The sequence below is a fragment of the Triturus cristatus genome, chromosome 8 (assembly GCF_964204655.1).
Source record: "Triturus cristatus chromosome 8, aTriCri1.1, whole genome shotgun sequence".
Taxonomy (NCBI): domain Eukaryota; kingdom Metazoa; phylum Chordata; class Amphibia; order Caudata; family Salamandridae; genus Triturus; species Triturus cristatus.
The window spans coordinates 1,130,978,789-1,131,001,117 of NC_140591.1; the positions used below are offsets into that span (position 1 = coordinate 1,130,978,789).

At 45.4% G+C, this 22,329-nt stretch overlaps 1 protein-coding gene across 1 annotated transcript in view; it reads left to right on the forward strand.

Annotated features, from left to right (window-relative positions):
• The window catches only part of LONRF2 (LON peptidase N-terminal domain and ring finger 2), a 264,732-nt gene that overhangs the window by 106,177 nt on the left and 136,226 nt on the right, over positions 1 to 22,329 (forward strand). The window lies entirely within an intron of this gene.

Sequence of the window (22,329 nt, forward strand, 5' to 3'; positions counted from 1 at the left end):
GGGGCAGAAAATCTTATTTGGATATAATGACCCGCCACCCATGTATACTGTTTATTCTCGCTTCAGATTGGGGGTTCTGCCAATGGACCAGCTGTGACAAGGTGTTGTTGCCACATCTGGTCAGTGCCAGATTGACACCACAACAATAGAAATATCTGCCCAAGAGGTATTTCTTACATCAGCTAATTAAACACTATAAAGCACTATAGCACGACCACTAGAATTAAGTGGCAGTGAAGAATAGGGTTGACATAATTATGCAGCAAGGAAAGTCGAATATGTAACATAACGTGGCACAATATGTAGCAGTAATATTTCAGTTTTTTGACAGTTTAACAACTACTAATAGTGTATGAGCAAAGCCGCACCTCATTAGTACCAGTTTAACATCTGAATGCAGCAATCGTCAACTGAAAGCTGACTAGTTAACCCTTACAGAGGGTTTGCCACTTCGCCGAACCACATATGACCCCTTTTGTTTAGAAAGTGCCTACACTTGTCTATGAATACCCTTGTCTACACTGTGTGCTACAAAGTGTGAAGGGTACAATGGGAACGGTACACAACACAGAAGGCGTACCTAATGAAGGTAAGAGCCATGGGTTAGAGGGAGCCAAATCTTGCAAACCTTTAATGCAGTTTCGAGCTTAGCAACAGTTTCTGAAAGGAAGATTCTAGAGTCCTCACTGTGAGTAATGCCGAGCGCGGACTTCGGAGACACGATCAGTGTTTATTTATTCAACGGTAGCTGCCTTTCATTCAAAAGACTGATTGTGACTGATTGTGCATAGTTTGTACATTACAGTACGTGTCAAGTGTGTGTGTGGTGTGTACACTACAGTACGTGTCAAGTGTGTGCGTGGTGTGCACACTGCAGAATGTGTCAACAGTGCGCCTATGACTACCGATGTTGTTGACAAGTTGCATTTAAAACAGAATTATTGTATTTTTTGATGGTCGGTGCCCCTCCTCACATGCCTGACATACTCAGATTGCTACCGATCACAGCTGTGAGGAAATGAGGCGCCCTCCCTTGTTCACCTCACAGCACTGCGCCTGCTCCTGTAGCATACGACATAGCGCCAAGAGGAGTAAAGAGGAGCTAGACATCCAGGGGAGTTTCAGTACGCTGAGAAAGCATGTGGCCGGGGACAGAGGAGAGGTACACATAGGAATAGGTGTGTGGCTCTGGAGGTGTACAGAGTCGGAGGCTGCAAGTGAATGTTACAAAGCTCTGAGGGTGCACGTCGAAGCACTGCCCTCTGTGGGGTCTGCATGTGAAACAGCTGGGAGACAGGATCAGTGTTTATTTATTCAACGGCCGCTGCCTTTCATTCAGAAGACTGAACATGACGGATTGTGCGTAGTTTGTACATTACAGTACGTGTGAAGTGTGCCTCTCTGGTTTAAACAAGCATCAGCATAAAAATAGAACATGGTGACCAGTACGGGGTTGTTTGCTCTCCCCCACGCCCCAGTGACACACTCAGGAGTGACACCATCAGTAATGACACCCAGTAGTGATACATCCAGGAGTGACAAGCTCTGGAGTGTAAGTACAGGGACCCCTGTCCATGCAGGCTGGACTCATTAAGATGTGGCCTAAGAGTTAGAACATATGACCTTGAAGCTGGGTAACCAGGTTAGAGTCTCTGCGGCTCAACCTCTTGTGATTCTGGGCAAATCACTTCATCTCCCCGCGCCTAACAAAACCTGGATGTGCCCGTCTGCAGCAGCTGGTGCTCGTGTAAAGCGCCATGATACCTCCGGGTTGAGTTTGAGCTATATAAAACTGCAAGACAAAAACACCGCTCTGCGAATCTTACATGCCCTCACACGTGCACTCACTGTCAGGTGCCTCAGAGGTACTCTCGTGCTCGTGTGGGATACACTCTCTCCCCTCCCATAAGTGCCCCTCGCTCCCAGAAGATTCACGCACTTCTTGCTGGTTGGCGAAGAGTGAGACACAAGCTCTCACGTGACAAGGTCGGGGTGTAGCGCCCACCAAGCGCAACTCGGGATTAAACAAGCATCGGCATACAAATAGAACACGGTTACCAGTACTGGGCTGTGTGCTCTACCCCACGCCCCAGTGACACACTCAAGAGTGACACCCTCAGTAATGACACACCCAGTAGTGATGCATCCAGGAGTGATAACCTCAGGAGAGACACACAGGACTGACAAACTAATAGTGACACACCCAGGAGTAACACAATCTGGAGTGTAAGTACAGGGGACCCTGTCCCTGCAGGCTGGACTCATTAAGATGTATCCTAATGGTTAGAGCATATGACCTCGAAGCTTGGTAACCAGGTTCGAGTCTCTGCGGCTCAACCTCTTGTGATTCTGGGCAAATCACTTCATCTCCCCGCGCCTAACAAAACATGGATGTGCCCGTCTGGAACAGCTGGTGCTACTGTAAAGCACCCTGATACCTCCAGGTTGAATTTGAGCTATATTAAACTGCGAGACAAAAAACACGGCTCTGCTGATGTTACACGCCCGGAAATTGCTTGTACTGTCTCCATGCAAGGAAGCTAGAGATGTTTAGTAACGACTGCTGTGGCACGAAATGCCATGAAGGGGCTTGTGTGTGGCATAGAAGGACTCCCTGCAGATAAATCATGGATTACAGTGACATAGCGCATGACAGTAAGAAAATAACAAGCGCTCGTCATGACATTTTCGTTGCCTTTTTCTGCCGTCCCACTTGGACGGCATCGCCTGCTAAAACGTTTCTTGTCTTTATGGGGCCATGTGTTTGGCCCCTAATGCAATGTCTTCAAAATAGGAATCTATCTCTGCAATCGACGGGGCATCCCTGGCCGCATAGAGTGTGGTGTAAAGCTTCAAAACTATATCGCTAATTTCGGGAGTAGAGTAGTGTGTATCTCCGTACTCATCTAAGAGTTCCTTGATACACTCTTGACTACGCGGTACTGCCAAATTCTGCGCTAGGGATTGGCTAGGGCGACCCCCCCCCCCACCCCCCAATAATAGCGAGCCATACTGCGCCTGTAGCGGTGCAACATTTCCTGATCAACGGTTTCATTATGGTCAGTGACGAGGTCTCATATCTTAGCTAACATGTGTGGGAAGGGATTCCTCTCATACTCAAGTGTAGAGATATCAGACGCCAGTTTATTTATTCAGCGTCGAAGGTCTCGTAACACTCCAGACTGCACTCCCATGCACGCCTCGTGGATAGTAACTTTAAACGCCTCCCACAGCACTCCGGCGATCTCAACCGAGCCCTCATTTTCTCGAAAAAAAATTACGAATTGCCTCGCCAATAGTGTGTTTAAAAACCGAGTCCGTTAATTCAGTAGGCTGAAGCCTCCATGTAAAAGGTGGTCGCTCACACGTGGGTATCCGCAATTCAAGAACCACTGGAGAGTGGTCCAAAAGTGTACGGGCCATGTGTCCAGCCCTCACCGTCCAGGTACAGACTACCTCGGAGACAAGCCAAAAATCTATGCGGGACCAAGTCCCATGTACCGAGGAGGCAAAGTGCTTTCGCGGTCCCCCGGGTGTTGGAGGCGCCAAACATCATGCAGTTGACCAGCATCCAATATCCCTAATAGTGACTCCGCTGCCTGCTTAAGCCTCCCTGAGCCACTGCTGGCCCTATCTAAGGTTATATCTAGACAAACATTGAAATCACCCCCCCAAAGTATCTCAGCCGGAGGAAACCCAGAAATTTGGCGCCAAACATCCGAAAAGAAGGACGGATCGTCAGTATTTGGTCCGTACACATTAACCAACAACACACATATGCCACCCAATTGCCCATACACAATCTGCACTCGCCCATGCTCATCCGTGTCAGTCTCAATCGTAGTGGAGGGGACCCCTTTTTTACCAAGGGTCAGCACACCGCTCGAATAGGTGGAATATGAAGGCGCAACTCTCGCACCTGCCCACCGCGTACCAACTTTATGCGCTGATTCCGTAGTGAGGTGCGTCTCCTGGAGTAAGGCTACTTGCACCCCCAGTCTATCCAATTGTGCCAGAACAGACCTCCTCTTTTTCGGAAAATTGAGTCCGCGCACATTCCAGGTAATGAACTTAACCATACCGTCCACACAGCATTGTATGAATACCAGCGCTATACATCATGTCATGCATATCTAAAGCGCTATAACTAATCTTTAAAAACAAATATACAGACTAAATACTACAGCAGCCTGCCCCATCGAATCCCCCATACCCAACCCCCCACCCACTTCAGCATCCCAAACTTTGGCAAAGCCATTCCAATTTAATGGAACCCACCCGCAACAAAAACAAGCAAAACAAATTTGCATTTAGAGTACACCCATTCAGGGAACGCAGAGTGCTACTAGCCTCCCAACCAGTGGGAGGTGGCCGAGCAATTCTAGTATCTATGCCAAAGTATCAAATCCAATCCACAACAGTGCGCATTATAACTTAAGCACAACATCTTTATGAAGTGGGAGAATCCCCACCGATAAGCAACCATCCATACAGAATCGTACACATATTACATCCCTGAGTGAGCAATACAATTACAATATCAGTAACAAGGAGCACGTCCATATATCAATCCTCTTCATCATGAGGTGTGCTGGACTTGCGCCGCCTGCGTTTCAGTTGTTTAGCATGCTCGAGGGCAGCCTTGGGGTTATAGAAAATATTTGAGTCACCATCTGGCCCTATGCACAGACGTGCGGGATATAGCATGGCTTATGGAACCCCTTCAGATTGTAGGAATTTTTTAACTGCACTAAATTCCCTTCTAGCAGATTGCACAGCCACCGTGAAATCAGGGAAAAAAGCCAAAGTATTGCCCTGGTGTTCGATAGTCCCTTGTCCCAGGCTAAATGCAAAACAGTGTCACGGTCTCTGTAGTTCAAGAGTCTCGCTATAATGGGACGGGGGGTGGCGCCTGGAGCCGGTCTCGCCACCAGAGAGCGATGAGCCCGCTGAACAATGAACATGTGGGATAGATGCTCAGTACCAAAGATATCTTTAATAAGGTTCTCAATGTAAGTCTCCATTCTCCCCACATTAGTGGACTCCGGCAGCCCGGATGTTGTTGCGCCGGGATCGCGCTTCTAAATCCTCATTCTTGGCTTGGATGATGGACAACACTTTTTCCATATTAAACGTCTTGCCGGACACCTCACTCAGCCCATCCTTTGTTGCAGAGACATGTTGCTAGAATTCCCCCATACAAGCATTTTGTTTCTCGAGTTGTGCAGATAGATGATCCAGTCGATGGTTCACAGCCACCATCGTGCCCTCGATAGATTGAAGGCTGCGCTGCATTGCTAGTAGAGTGGCTTTCAGAGTGGGGGGGGGGGGGTATTCCCATGAACGTCCGCTTCTGAGCCCGAGGCAGCCTTCTGTGAGGACTTAGAAGGTTTTCGAGCCTCAAACGTGAGGCGAGGTTGTGTCTTGTCCGTCCTCCCCATAGCAGACACAAGTGGGTGCGCCCACGCGTCAATCAGGAAAGACACAGACGTTTAAAAGCATGCACTGAACAGCCCTGTAACTAATAGCAGGAGGTTGGCCTCAAAGAAGGAGCCTCGCGAAAATTTGAGAGGGTCCGCCAAATACAAGCCAGAGATATTGGGCCCTCAACAGGCCAGAGGCACCCAGAGGTTTTCCACAAAGCAGAACCCAGTCGCAGGCCACACCGCAAGTATCAGCAGCGCACATATGAAGGGGAACACCAATATCGTACACTAGGGGATCAGCGTAAAGCGCAGTCACAATGTTCAAGTCCATGCAATCCCCACAGGCTACTCAGCAGCCGTATCCGGCAGCTAGCTGTTCAGACGCCCCCCTCGCCAGGGACAACAGCCAGGTGCAGGCAAACAAGGACGACAGGGGCTCAGCTTCCCTGCAACAACAGGAGGCCCAGCAGCGGTACTGGCGATGTGGAAGCAGTAGGCAGTGCGGCGGGCCAATCTCACGCGGTGTGTAGAGCCAGCAGCCCCGCCGCATGCACAGCCCCAAAAACCCAAGCAGCAGCTCGCAGAGCGCGGCGCCCACCCAGGGCCCCCACCCGCCTCCGCAGCTATGGGCCCTGAAGGCACCGCACCCCACTCAGCACTGCCGGCCTCGGGAACATTGCGATCGGTAGCCAGGCACCGTCAGCAGGTCTAATGCGCCGGGGACACAGTCGGGCGGCCCCTGCCCTCCGCTCCGCAATTCGAACTTCCACCGCCGAGGCCTGAAGAGGCATGCCCGCCTCTACTTCAGTCCTGCGTCGCCGTCTCGATGTGTAGGAAGCCAGAGCAGAACACAGCTATACCATAGGGCGCAGCGATCACACAGCAGCTCAGAAGCGTCCGGCGGGCGCCATTTTGTGAGCACTCGCCGAGCAATCTACGATCTGTGTTTTTCGGCACTGCAGTGGTCAAAAGCTCCGAAACTCGCTCCCAGCAGTTGCAGTAGGGCAACACAGCACTGCCCAGTCCAGGTTGGGGAGCGGACGCTGCAATTTTAGGCAGATAATGGACGGATTGTGGCCCGGACGGGCAGAGGAACACTAGGGTGTGGCCATCTTGCCGTGCGCCCTCTAGCGCCCCCATGAGTGGACTCTTACTAAAAAGGTTTTGACTGATCACACACAAGGCAAGCAATGGTTCTGTAAAATCCTCGAGCTGCTCAGCTTGTTGACGTTTTTGAAGGTATGGAGTGTTCAATTTAAATCCTAGAGGTTCAGCATACTAATGAAATGATGAAAACAAGCGGTTCATATAAACTAGAGGAATCTTAAGAATGTAAATAAGTAAGCAACTTGAAAGTATTAGTATTGGTCTGCATTCTAATAATAAAGTTGGAATAAAGGATGCTAAAAAGGATGCTTAAAAAGTATTGACAGAACAGAGCAATTGAAGAAAAACTTTCCTTCAGTAGTACTTAAGAGTGATTTAATGCCCGGGTGCTTGGCTCCAAGAGCAGCCTTTGCTCCAGAGAAAATAGCAGGATGTGTTGCTGATTGGTATAATTCCTTCAATGAACTGTGGCTAGTGCTGATACTTAAAGGCTTTCAAATGCAACAGAGGAAACCAAGCAGTATTAAATTAATGTTGAGACAATCAACATAAGCATTTTATCAGATTTTCCAGCGCCCTTGCTGCATTAGAATATTTGTGAGAGACCTAGAGCCACCTTGTACTGACATGTAAATGGACACTGGATGGGGCATTGACTGCTGATTTTTTGTGTGTAAATGTCGAACTTAGAAATTGGCTGCTTTTTCATCTCCCGAAGTTGAATTCTTTAGCATATTGCCCTGTGGTTAACAGTGGCTGAGATTGCTGACCTGTGTAAGGAGAGGATCTGTCCAGCTGCATTCATCAAAGCAACTTCAGTTGTAGCAGGGTTTCATACTTTTCATTCTTTAGGTAGGTTTCATTGAACACACAGTTGCCTTGTGCTAGCTGATGGAGAGTTCCCAAAGTCGTCCTACTTTTGTTGTGGTGACTGGAAATAACTGACAAAGTTTATCAGGACTGGCAGCGTAGGGATTACCCCAGGTGTTTCACGACACAACCTCATAGTGAAGAACTCCAATTTAAGAACAACTGTGGGTTTTCTTGTTCTTTAGGCTCTGAACAGATATGCTAAGGACAAAGAGATACTTTTAGGCCAGCGACCACATTACTCCGACCTTTCACTTGTATTCATCTTCAGAGCAATAACAGTTAACTAAAAGGTCCCTCCTACTCAGCAACTGCCAGATTTATCCTGCTGCACAAAGAGAGCACATTAGCAAGCTGAGACAGCAATAATTAAATACATGAACAATCCTGAAACAATCAGGATCTTCTGTCGCAGCAGCAGAGGACGGGTTTCCACCGAACCTGTCCTGCCTCCACCTCCTTGCTTGGAGATTGAGTGGCGTCAGTTGATGGCTTTCGACCTTCCTCCCGAAGTATGTAACCTCTTCTTGGCAGCCAGGTGTCCCTCCACTAAAACGGTATACGCCTGTAGATAGAACAAATTTGTGGGATGGTACACAGCAAAGGCTGTGGATCCCCTTTCTGCCCCCCTTTCGGAGGTTCTCCCCTTCATTCTTTCTTTGGCCCAGCAGGGACTCTGCTCTGGGCACTCTTAAATGCTATCTTTCTGTCATTAAGGCCTTTCTTCGCCTTCCTGATCATCCTTCTCTCTTCAAGTCCCCTATTGTTAACAGATTTCTGAAGGACATTGCTCATCTCTTTCCTCCGTCTCCTTTCGTAATGCCCCAGTGCTCACTTATCTTGTGTACTCCCATTAAGCCACTACATATTTGTCCTCTTCGTCTTCTTACTTTGAAAACTGCTTTTCTGCTCGCTATCACATCTGTTCGCAGGGTGAGTGAGCTTTAGGCTCTTTCTTTCAAACCTCTTTCTTGCTGTCCATCCGGACAAAGTGGTCCTTCGTACTAAGTCTTCTTTTCTGCCCAAGGTGGTTCCCTCTTTCCACATAGGCGAGAACATCACATTGCCCACCTTCTTCCCGCCTCCGCACCCTTCCAAGGAGGAGGAGAGACTCCACCGTCCGAACCCAAAACGAGCGCTGTCCTTGTACCTTGACCACACTGAAGACTTCCGGGTGGACAATCAACTCTTCGTGGGTTATGTGGGCGCCAAGAAAGGTCGGGCAGTGCACGAACGTACCATCTCGCGATGGGTTGTCTTATGCATTAAGGTCCAGGGCGACAGACACTACTGCTTTGGGACGTGGAGTTCAGTCGGTTGACATCTGCCATGCAGCCACGTGGGCATCCCTGCACATGTTCACAAAACATTACTGCCTGGACAGCCACGTCTGGAGAGATGGCTTTTTCGGCTGTTCTGTTCTCGGGGGACTTCCTGGTGTGAACTTGGTTCGCAGACCCACCTCCGGGGTTGGCATTACTGGGGCATCTATTCTGAGGTAAGGAATCTAGAACTAAGGTCTCTTTCAGATGAACAAGTTACTTACCTTCGGTTATGATGTATCTGTAAGAGACATTAGTAATTATAGATTCATTACCACCCCACCCATACTCCCCGTTCTGTGAATTGACTTCTAGGGATAAGGACTCCCTTACAGGGCCCTGGTTATGTGCACCTATGGTCAGTGTCTTGCATTGCTCTGCGCTTCTGGCGTGGAAAGTCGTGTCAGAACTGACGTCAGCGCCCAGGGGCGGCTTCTAAATAGACACCGCTACGTCATCCCAGCGACCAAAACGCCGACGACCAACGCAGAGTTGACTAACACCACCTACCGACGTGCAGGGGTACTGCTACAAAAAAATATCTTCGGATCCAGTCTGATGCCTGAGGGTAATTCTAAGGTAAGCAATCTAGAACTACCAATGTCCCTTACAGATACATCGTTACCTAAGGTAAGTAACTTGTTCAACAACAGCGATACCCTGTTGGAACACAAGGAGAAAAACTCAAAATGGTTTTCACATGACTTAATACTGAAAGTAATACAACTGTCATGGTCACAGAAAAGAATCAGTGAATTACATAATATATTACATATTATAACAGCAAGAAGAGACAAAGAAAGTATAGAGTGAAGTCCTTGAACAAAAACATTTAACGGATAACAGAAACAAAACAGCAGCCCAGTGTCACAGTCTTAGTGAATAAAGTAGTAAGTGAAAAAAATACAACGGATTGTACTTATGTGTTCGTAAATCGATAACATGTAGAACACTTCATCTCAATGGTGAGTAATAAACAAAAATACACCCTGTGTGTCACCATAAAGGTCAAAAATAGGGAACATATCATGTAAATACCCAATTAGGATGAACTTCACGCAATGTTGATGTGATGTGGTCATCAGTAATATATTGTTCCAAGGTTTCCTGAATCTATCCGTAATGTAAAAGCGGTGTTTAATTAAAATCATAATTGCCTGTATTAGGCTCGTATTTAGCTCGTTGAACCGGTGATCTAATTTGATGTATTTAACAATGGGTGCTGTCAACAATTAGTATTCTTCTGTTATTCCCAAATGTTAAAATCAAATCAGATGATTTAAAAAAAATAGATGTATGAGAAACCATCTGAAAAGGTTCCGTATTGAGTATGAACTAAAGACGTTAATTTTATTATATATCCTTTGTTATCAAACTCAACCAACAAACATCACTATCTAAGATGCGTGTGCACAATCACAAATTACATTTATCAAAGTGCTCACATGATCTCTCGGTCGCATTACCACATTCATCTAAGGTTCTCCATATGTAAAAACCAAGTAAGTTGCTTGGGGAAGTTTGAATTTGGAGCCCTACCGAATGCGTGTGACCTGCTGCTGGTCGGGGGTTGGCATCCGTGCTCTCCTTACTTCTCTGGAATCCTGCTGTTCCTTCATTGGGCTGCCACGCTGACATCGCCGCAACACAACGCCTTCTCGCGGCCTGGAAAGCGGAGCGTACTACAGCTCCCAGCTGCCCTAGCGACCCGTGACGCTACCTGCGCGCCCGGAGGCGCTTAAGAGGACGCTGATCTCCCGCGTCCCGCGACGCGGGCGGGCGCCGGGCTAAGCCCGGGCAAAGGGCGGGCCCTGTGTAGCCCTCAGGAGCCGAAGGAGGCCGGGCTGGGCCTACCCTTTTGACTTTGGTCAGTACTGTTGAAGCTTTATTTGTGCTGTTATTGTTAGCGGTCTGTTTTTAGTTCAATCTCCTTGTGTTTCAATATATTGACGCTTTTTAGTATTTGTAATTTGTTTGTTGAGCCTGGGGTGTTCATTGTATCATCATGACTAATCATTCTAACAAGGGTACCCTTGATAGTTATTTACTGAAAACTAACTTAGGGTCAGATCGAGAAGCCACTCTTACAGAATTAAGGGTTAGGCGGCGCAACTCGATGGAGCATATTAAAAACATGTCTTTAAATACAATCTCCCCTCATGAAGTAACTCCTTCAGACAAGAGTGCCCCTCCCCATCAAGAAATATTAACTCCCCAGGATAATAACGATTCCCTAATCTCCCCCGGTAACTCAAACATGGTTGCTATCTAACCATTTGCCTTTACCTATTTCATCCCCTCCCATTGACATAACTAGTGAATCACTTACATCGAGTAATACATTATTGCAAATCACGGAGCCTTTATCTCAGAATGTTATCCCCCCTAGGACACCAAAATCATCACACCCGCTGCCCAGGAAAAGGAGGAAGATAGACACCGTGCCATGCAAAAGTAAAAACAAATTTAATTATAATTCGATATTGGCTCATACTGATGCAGGCTCTACTCCCTGCCTTGACAGTACACCTTTTCCTGGTACTTCTGTATCCTGCTCTGTAAACACCACCACTATTGCGGATCTAATGGGCAGTATAGATAAATTATTTAAATCTCACATGCTACCAATTGTGGATAGTTTAAAAACTATTGAAAAAAGGTTGGAGAGAGTGGAATCTCTAATGGGTGCCAAATGGGATACATTTATGAATCCTATGAAGCCAGCAACGGAGATTCCCTCTACTTCAACATCTGTCGTACCACCTTCCACTTTACCATCATCGCAGGAGATAGCCCCTCAAGTTGACCGTAGTACAAATAATGAAATTAATAACTACGCTGGTAGAATTACCACCCAAAAGCCAATTCATATAAATAGGGTTTGTGATTCCCGGGAGGGTAATATCCCATCACAAGGGGGCTCAATGCCTGTCAGTAAAAGCTGTAATTTGATTCCTATGGTTAAGACGCAAGGGCCTTTTTCTATCGACCTTCCACCCGAAGCTGTTCCTTTTGTAGTGGTGCTTGCGGGTGTTCCCACTCTAAAGGACGGAACCATAGAACGATATCCACAACTAAAAAACAAGGTTATCCATTGGTTAGGTCAAAACCGCCCTCTTCCCTCGTATGTCAATGGGGAAATTTATATGTTAGGAGACTACCTTGGTTGGGTAAAACACCAAAAAATATTAATGGGGACATTATCATAATTAATTTTAGGGACTCCAGAGCTGTTAGCCATATCTTAAATTGGCACATGAGGAATAGGAGTTCTTCCATTACCACTTGGGAACTAACCCATTTTTTTCCTAGATCTAGGCTAGGTCCCATCTCCAACTCTGGGGATCCATTTTGTATACAACCTAACTTTTTGATCCCGTTAAGCAATCGATATGAGGTGTTAGATAACCTTGAAGACGTAGATTGACTTGAAAACAACAAGGTTATGATAGCGAGCCCCGTTGAGCCACTATCTGATACATTACTTTTTTGCAATGAGCCAAGATACCTACCTTTGAAAGCAGGTACAGATATCTGTCCTAATGATCATACTGTCTCTGAGCCTCTACTTTTAGTTAAAAGCCCGACCAATTTTCAGGGAACTATGGGGAACTTATTCTCCTGGAATATTGCTGGGCTGACCTCCAAACTGGAATCTGTGGAGTGGACATCTTTTGTCAATAAATTCGACCTATGCATATTCCAGGAGACCTGGACATGTGAACCCTGTTTTGTTCAGGGTTACCTAAATTATTATGTACCCGCTTCAAAGGGCTCAAGGGGTAGACCCATGGGTGGCTTAACAATATGGGTTCGCCAGTGTTTAAAGATGGTAATCAAAGTTATTGATACTAAAAACCATGATATCCAACTGATCAGATTGGTCTTAGATAAATTAGGTTGCTTAGACATATACAATGTTTACGTTCGGAGTAATAGGGGAGGGAGGTCCGAGGTATTAGTTGCCCTGGGTAGTCTTCTTGAAATTCATTCCCCGAACAACAAAATTGTCATCGCGGGCGACCTTAACAGAACATTTGAACCCCTAATTAGTGAAGATGATTTATTTGGTGATGAGGAAGATCGACAATGGGGTGTCCCTAAACTAGAACTCCCTCCGGTTGTGCGCTGGACTGCTGATGTTATTGGGCTAAACACCCTATGCTTTGAAAAGGGTCTAAGAGCTCTAAATGGCAGGACTAGTGGTGATAGGAATGGGGCAAGTACATTTGATAATGGCCGACATAACAGAATTGATTATGTGTTATGTAGTTTAAAATTATGGCCTATGATTTGTGACATGGAGGTTGTAGTAAGGATCGAGAGTGATCACAACCCCCTATACGCAACCCACAAATGGTGGTCCCATACTACCCCCCCTTTAGGCTCTTCAGTGACTGTCCCTCCTCGGATTATCCCCACAAATGATATGTGGAGACTAAAATGGGAAAGTGTAGCAACTAATTACCAGGCTATTGTTGATATCAATGGGCAGGTCGATATAGCAATATTAGCTATAGAACAGTCCACCGCTCTCGGCATTGGCTTAGACAAGGTTGAGGAGTTACATAATTCTCTCTTTTGTACAATTAAAAAGTATTTCCTCAAACCTCTGAAAAACAAAGGTAATAGACCCTTTAAGCCTGCCAAGTGGTATAATGAGCAGTGTAGGGATGCACGAATAGCCCTAAGAAAAGCTATTAAGGGGGGGCAATCTGTGCTAACCCAAGCTGCCAGAAAGAACTATAAAATCAGTATATCTAAGGCTAAAAAAGCTTGGGACGAACAGCACTGGTCCGAGTTAAAGGCAGCTAGCGATAGCAGGGATTCCCGGTTATTCTGGCACATCGTTAGGTGGGGAAAATCGGGTTTTCCCGAGCCCCATCATAACAATGTGCCTGAGGAAGAATGGATAAAATTCTTCAAAAACCAGTATGCTGCACCTAATAATGATAATTTGGCCCAGGAAACTAGTGTAGATCTCCCCAAAGCAAACCCCTTTGGAATAGCCGAAATTTTGCTGGCCTTGAATACGGTTGCTCGTGGGCGTGCCCCCGGTCTGGATGGTGTGCCAGCTGATCTATTTATAAACGATAAAGAGCGCTGGAGTCAGTATATCCACCTTCTTATTAATGCTATTGCTTTGGGTGCAGCAGTACCAAAATCTTGGCAGGGTGCAGTAATCATTCCTGTCTTTAAGAAAGGTGATCGATCCTTGCCGGGTAATTATAGGCCAATAAGTCTTATAGACACCATTCAAAAGGTTGTGGGACGTGTAATCTTCAATAGGCTCCTGGATTGGGCGGAAGAGATTAATGCTCTTTCACCATTTCAGGCTGGCTTTCGACGATCTACAAGTACGGTGGATCAGGTTTTCCGTTTTACGTTGCTACAATGGAAGACGGTTGTGCTGGGCAAAGGAAGCCTGTATGCGGCTTTTGTCGACCTACGGGCCGCTTTCGACCTTGTCCCTCGATCCAAGTTATGGTCAGTTCTTAAGAAGCAGGGTCTTCCTAGCGACCTATTATCTTTAATAATGAGGTTACACGAATCCAACTACGCTAGAATTCAGTGGGGGGGATTGGGCTCGGTAACCTCTGACTTCCCTGTTGAGAGGGGAGTCCGACAGGGATGTTCGATGGCTCCCGTTCTTTTCACCTTATATATTAATGATGTTGTTGCCCGCATGACGTCTGCACAAGTAGACGCACCCCTTTTAGCTGGGATTAAAACCCCTATTTTAATGTTTGCAGATGACACACTCATCCTATCTAAAACCCCAAGTGGATTACAGTCTGCCTTGTCTATTTTTGACCGTTTTTGTGGGGAGTATGGTCTAGAGGTTAATACTGCCAAAACAAAGCTTATGACCTTTAATCCCCACCGTAGCTTTAAATCTAAAATCATTTTAAATGACCGTCCGCTAGAAGTAGTGAATACCTTTACATATCTGGGCATGCACATATCTAGCAAGAAGAGCTGGCGGCATCATATTGACATTGCTACGTTGAGACATAGGCAATTGGCTGGTGCTATCTGCATAGAGCATAGAAAATCACTAACCAAACCTGTAAAACCTGCCTTACAGGTTTACGAGGCAAAAGCTCTAGGCTCTGCTCTTTACGGTGCGGAGCTCTGGGGCTTTGAAAAGGTTACTGCTCTTCAATCCTCAGAGAACAAATTTCTTAGGGCAATAACAGGTGTTCCTAAAAGCACCCCATTGTTGCCTCTTAAATATGACCTGGGTAGAAAAGCAGTCTCAGATTTGGTTCAACTTCGTCCGATCCTATACTGGCGTAGATTATGGACGACTCCTGTGCTTTCCCTCTATGCTGAGGGTTTCTTTGATATTATACGATCCGATGTGTCCCACAAAATAGGATGGTTAAAATCATTGAGGACATCTTTGGTTGAGCTTGGTATGAGCACACTTTGGGACGATCCGGCGAGAGCCATTTTTCCATCCAAAAGCACTCTTAAGACCATTTATTGGGAGATGGTTGCCCACCGGTGTTGGAGCAACCCGGGTGCTGGCTCTATGACCGGAGAGTTCGTAGTGGCCAAGATGTATCCCTGTCTAGAACCATACTGGGACATCATAACGAAGCCCAGAGAAAGGAAGCTCCTTTTCCAATTGAGAGCAGGTGCTCTCCCCCTCAAATTTTTGACATCTAAGTGGGCAGAGGGATCCTGTGATAGATGTCCTGCTTGTGGTACCAGTAAAGAAACCATCGGTCATTTTTTATTTGTTTGCAGGTTTTACGCGACCCCACGGCGTATCTGGCTATCCACAATGTGTAAAAACCTGGGAACAGCCAGTGGCACCGTGGCCCTGCGTATCATATGCACTAGCACCTTGCCTTGGATCTCAGTAGCCACTGCTAAATATCTAGGATGGGCGTGGATGATTAGACAGAGATTGCTAGTTATTTGACTATTCTTTTGTTCCGGAAGAGACTGCTAGTCCTTCGACTATTCTCTCCCATGCTACTTCTTTTTCTTCTTCTGCATTCAAAATTTTTATACCTTGGTTTTTAATCCATTTTATCTAATCATTTTATCCTTTTAAAAGACTATCTACCGCTAATAGTACAGTATGTCTTATACAGGAAATAATTAAGTCAATAATTTGTAGAAGTATGCTTTGTATCTGTTGTCTTGATTGTAATTTAATTGTATTTTAATCCATTGTATGTTATTGTCAATGTAATTGTATTTTGCTTTTATGAATGAAATTCGAATAAAGCATATTTGACTGACTGACTGACTGCTTGTGTGAACTTTTCCATATGGGGTTGGCAAAGGGACATGATCTAAATGGGCATGTAGGCCGTGCGGGGGAAATAAAATGAGTATTTATGCTATCCCCTGATGTGGTCTCTCAACATATCTACCGAGCATCAGATCGATATCCAAAGAGAGAGGGCTTTGGCCCGCTTAAGGGAACCAATATTCAGTAAGGGGGGATTCGAATGGTCAAGGCTGGTATCTAGAACTGCATTAAAATCACCCCCTAGCAACTAAAGGAGATGGGACCATTCTCCCAGAACTGATATGCGCTGTAAGAAGATGTCCTGTTAAGAGTTGGAGGCATATACACTGCCCAGAACCAACATCTCCCCATCCAATAACCCACAAACAAAGACATATCTGCCATTGACAAACATTTTAGTGGCCTGTGCTTCAAATGGAACCCCTGACCTCCCAGCTCCATGTTGGGTTCACTGTGCCCCAAAATGTTTGTACCAAACATCTTGTCTTAATAAACCCGCAGTGATACCAGTGTCTGATTTATTAACTAATACACACAGAGGGATCCTTAGAGATGCCCCCTGACGACTAGTGTGGTTGCTAACTGGTCTCAGCCAGCCTGCCATCACTAGACATGTTTCTGGCCTACAGGGGTGGGAGCCTTCGCATTCAGAGGTTGCGAACAAAGCCTCCTCTAGGTGTCCCCCCATTCTTCGTAGCATGCCAGCTACCAATGCATACAGCACCCTGCTCATGGCCGAATCCGGGACTCTCCCGATTAACTGCTGGTGGCCTCTTGAACTTTGGTGGGGTACAACTCCGAAAGCATACAGTAAACCCCAAGAACAGTCTGTGCTATTGCTATGCATTTTTGCTATTTCCTCCCATAGAGATGCATTGTGTGTAATTGTGCACATGAACTGTTTTTTTTTACTTTAATAATTTATAAGAAATGAAGTACTTACCTGTGAACTAAGTTCTTGTTTTGAAAATATATATAAAATGTGTTATTTTTGCAAATTGGTCTCGATTTATTTTTTGTGTATGTGCCTCATTAATTACCTCTGTGAGTGCAACAAATGCTTAGCATGACCCTCTGATAAGCCTAACTGCGCACCCACACTACCACAAAGAGATTGTTAGTATTGTCTACTTTTGCCTCTGTCAACCAGTCTGGAACTCACTGGACACTATACACAGTGTACTTCATTTTAGTGCACTATATAGAGAGCCAGCTTCCTACAGTAGGGTAGCCAGAAAATGTCATTTTAGTGTGTCTAGGGGTTCCTCCTTTCTACGCTGGGCACCCCTGTGCTGCTTTCCCAATATTAAAGCCGGATGATCTAGGATTCCCAGGCACCCAGCGGGAGCACTTAGAAGACTTGTCTGTCATCTTTGGCGGTGGGCCACGCCCTGAGTGACTTTTATGCTAGTTACCCATAGATTAAGTAGGCCACACCCTCCTGTACAACAAGCATGGGTAGCCTCACCTACAGTACAGGCACAGGAAGCTTTCCAATAATACCGCAAGAGCACCGTTTTCTAGCTCTCTGACAGTCACCAGGATTTCAGCTGGCACACTATTCATAGGTGACCCACAAAGTTTAACCATCCTCTCCTATACAACTGCATTATCCAAAAACGTAAAGAAAATATTTTAAAATGTCACTGTTATCTTATCTAGAGATTCTCATTAGAGACATACATGCGTAGGAACAGTAGAAACCAAGATTGATATTCTGTTCTTTACTAGCAAACCAAGGAGTAGATACATATTTCCAAAGATCTTTACCACTGTGAAAAGCCCTAATATTCATGGGTGCTACATACTAGATACTAGGCTCATGTCCAGTTCAACCATCTCCCCAACCTTAAAAATGCTCACATTTACACACCACCCATACAGTCATGATCTAGGCTAATACTAACAGCCTATCAGATTTTGAAGCTCTACACAGCAAACTCAAAAAGCCCCACAATATTACAGAAGCATCCAAAGTATGAGACCTGAAACTGCCAAAGTCTGACTGCAAAGTACTTGAAACTCACTCTACCTCCAGATCATTAATTCTGTGAAACGGGCACATTCCTCACAAGGATCCTTTAAAAGAAAGCAAAGGCACTGATTCATCTCTCGACCAGCCCAATGCTCTTTACCTATCCTATCACATCTGAAGATCATGTGGCAATCAAAACCTTGCCAGCCTCAGCTTTGTTTTCTGAAATCCATTTGCTGCCCATCCTGAGCAGCATTCAGTTGGGTCAGTAGCCCTCCTGTCCCATATTACTAACTCACACTCTACAGCATCAGCCTACCCATTTGATGCCAGACCCACTACAGAAAGCTCAAGATAAAGCCATTCAGTACACATCATCAGTTCATCACTGACTGACACCTGGATTGGGAATCCCTGTTGAACTGGACCATAGCAAAGAGACATATCAAACAAGATCTGAGAGACCAATGTTCTTTCGCTTCTCACAGCAAAAAACACAGGTCTTTAAAGTGGGCCCTGATCAGCTCTTGATCTGCTCAAAAACATTCTGCTGCAGGTGAAGACCTCCTCAGCAGAAATTTCCTGCATATAATCATATTGACAGAAGCATGGTTTGCTGATCACTCCTGCCATTTTCGTCAACTTAGTGCACCAAAACTTCCAGGTCTTCACTGGACCAAGCAAGTCCAAAAAGGAGCTGGAATAGCCATAGTTCATGCAGCAAAAATAAGTTGTATTGAAATTCCAAACACACTGTACATCTCCGTTGAATGTGTTGTAGCTCGATGCAATATCAACTTAATCTGTTTACTAGTGATTGCAGTGGAAAGGTAAGGTAGATTTTATTATGATGGATTAATAAAAACCATTGCATACATTAAGAATATGTCAAATAAAAGTATCTTGCTTAATTAACCCCTTGTGTGCCCTTGACGGAACCACGCCGTCATGAGCCACGGGCGGCGTGTGCTCATGACGGCGTGGTTCCGTCATGGAGCGGCCGCTCCTCCCACGCGGCTCGAATTCCCCGCCTGTGCGGGCGAATTAGAGAGTGGGCGGAGTCGTGACGGAACCACGCCGTCATGAGCACAGCTCGCCCGTGACTCATGACGGCGCGGTTCCGTCATGAGCACCGCGCCACCGTGCTGCCCCCAACCCCCCCCCCAGCGCTGCGGCGGAATTCGCGCCGCAGCGAAGGGGTTAATAAAAACATAATATACATTGAAAGCATTTAAAAAGAAGTATCTTAATCCTAGGCAATAAAAAGGCAGTATTTCAAGTCCCACGTTTTTGTCACCATTAACAATTTAAAAGGATAGGAGATTAATCATAAGCCTAGGCTCCAGTTGTTAAATTTTCTGCTCCATGCGCTATAGAGGTTGTTCTGGCTAGTGGCTATTCTTTTAAAGGTTGTTCCTTAGCCAACCTGGGCAGGTTTTGCAGTCATATCAAAAAGATTTGTGAGCCAGCAGTCTAGCTGTATTCTCTCTGGGTTAAAACACAAGAATGCCGCCTGTCTGCAAGACCTAACTCCGTGCTGCCTAAACATTGGTTTTAGTAGGGTTGTCCTTATGTCCCTTAGGTTGTTGCAGATGCAAATTACATGAATCAAATCCTCCACACCACGACCACACAAATGACAAAGCCGGTCACCTCCCCTTCTCTCCCAAGGAGGTAGAAACTGATTGATAGGCCTACCCCCAAACAAAGTTTTAGGAATTTTTCCTTAGTGGTGGATTTTATTCCCATTATCAAATAAGATTGGGTTTTAAGGACTTTGTATGTGTTTAGTACTACCCAGCCGTGTGATCGTTTAGTTAGTGTTTTTTTTAATCCTCTAAGGCGTATATTAAATTGATAGCCTTTGTTGCAGCTTTTTTGAATCCAGGATGAGAGATTGACGAATTCCAAAGGTCTGTCAGACCTAAAAGTTTAATGGATTCCTACAGATACTCTCTGGCTGGCACTTTTTCCGGGCCAAGGAGCTTTGTCCACAGGTGATTGTTCAAGGATTCTTCCTCTACTCCTTTCATTTTATACCAGCATTTTACATATGCACCCCTTCTTTCAATTGACTGTTTTTGAAGCCCAAACTCCAGTCGTATTTGGGCCGGGGATGTATATTTGGGGAGTTGGAAGATCGCTCGGTATGAGTTTGTTATTATGTTATCAAGAACTGTTGCGTCTTTTACTTTCATCGATTTACTCCCATATGTTATTGTAGGGTGGAGTTTAGCTCGCAAGACTCTTAGCAAGGGGTCCAACGTTAGATCCGGCAACAGCTTCAAGGGTTTTATGGCTAGGTAAGTCATTGCCCCCTTTCTCCGCAGGGATTCTATCTGCGGTTTAAAGGAATTATTTTGGTCTAAAATTAGTCCCAGGTATTTGAAACTTGCTACTTGGTCTAAGCGATAACCATCCAGGTGCCAATTAAAGTTTTTCTTCTTATGGTAATTTTTTACCTTTGTTTTGTCATAATTTATTTTCAAAGCATTCCTTTGTGAAAAGCTGTGGGTCACTTTCAGGAGATGTTGAAGTCCAATTGGGCTCCTGTTTATCAAAACTAAGTCGTCAGCGTATAACAAATTTGATTGTGACTTACTTCCTAATTTCGGAGCATGGGCTGTACATCTGTCCAGTTCCTCTGGGAGGTCCGCCAGAAAAAGGTTAAAAAGCAACGGGCCAGGACACACCCTTGTTTCGATATGTGTGTCCCAGCACCAAGTTTTATCATGATCCAGGTGTTAGTATACAGGGTCCTAAGTTTGTCCCCCAGCTGTCCAGTCTTTGCCAGAGTTTTGATCGATCTACATGGTCGAAGGTGGCTTTAAAATCTATAAAACAGGAATAGAGACTTTTTTCCCTGTTTCGCTGTGTCCATAAGCAAGGTTAAAGCAGTTATATTTGTTGTCGTTCCTTGTCCTTGCCGAAACTCTGTTTGAGTTGACGGTATTATGTGATTCTCAGAAGCCCAAGTGGCTAGATCATTTGAGATAAGCCCCACATAATATTTAGCCTCAATCTACGAGGGCTACCAAGCGATAGTTTTTCGGCGCTGTCCTCTCGCCTTGCTTGTAGATTGGATTTATGATTGAGCCTCTCCATGACTCTGGAATTATAGATGTTCTGAGTGATTGTTTGAAAATTGGTTCTAATGCGTTGCTCCAAATTCTGGGTCGTATTTGTACAGCATTGGCGGGATTCCATTGGGGCCAGGAGCTCCTGCTAATCTACCCCAATTTGTTTCCTAATCTGTGATGCTACGGGACTGATGAGCTCCTCTGTTTTAGGTGAGCAGCTTTGGCTATGTAGCCAAGTTCCTCTGAAGGCATAAGGCATTGATATGTTGTTTCCTTAACTGGTCTAATAGCGCTTTCATATTTCGAGTGAGCAGGAGAAGGTGGTGTTTGGTCTGCTTCATTAAAGTGTTTGAAGAGAAAATCAGCCCAGGCCGCTTCAGGTATATTGGAATTTATACCAAGGTGAGTAGGCCATTGTAGTCTGTTGACTGAATGCCAAAACTTGTCACTATTTTTCAGATTCCCATCATGAAGAAGTTTATCCCATAACTCGTTGCTCTTGGTTCTTTTACTGACCCATCGCCTTTGCTTTATTAAACCCTTCGATTCACGAAGGGTTTGCTGGAGACTCTGGTTGTTCGGTGATTTATGGAGTTGTCTTAGAGTATGATTTATGCTTTGTTTCGAATGTTTTTGGTGACTGGGCTCTTTGCCGTAGTTATTGGAATGGCTGCTCTGTTCCTCTGTTTCAGGCCTGTCTTAGATGTGCATTTGTCACCGAGCAACGTAACTAATTTGTCCTAACCTTCCAGCGGCTGAGTTAAATTATCCTGTGCTTGGTTAAATAAATCTTTTCCAGTAGTTGATAGTGCTTCTATGTTTGTTGAACTACACCTTAGTCGTTTAAGGTTTGTTTCAGAAGATACGATGGTTTTATCTGCCTCAAATGAAAGTTTTGAGTTTGCCTTGAGCTGCAGTTCTTGTGGCATGTAGTCACTAAATTCAGTATTGCCTATTCAAAAGGAGGCTATTTTATTGAACAGAGTTAGAGTTGTAAACGTGAAATCTAAGTGAGAGGAAGTCTTGGCAGTGTGATGTGTGGGTGCTGGTGGATTATCCTCCTTAAAACGGCCAATTGCTGCTCTCATGTTTAGGTGCTCTAGTTCCTGGATAAGGTATTTCGAGCATCCCGCTAGTTTGGTGTTTTTTTAAGGGGTCTTGAGCCGGAATTCCCCATGCACCTGTGAGATCTTGTGTGGAGTCGTCATCCTGGTCGCACCCTAAAAGGTGCATGTTGAAATCACCAGCCAGGATGATACGTTCCGTGTCCTCTTCT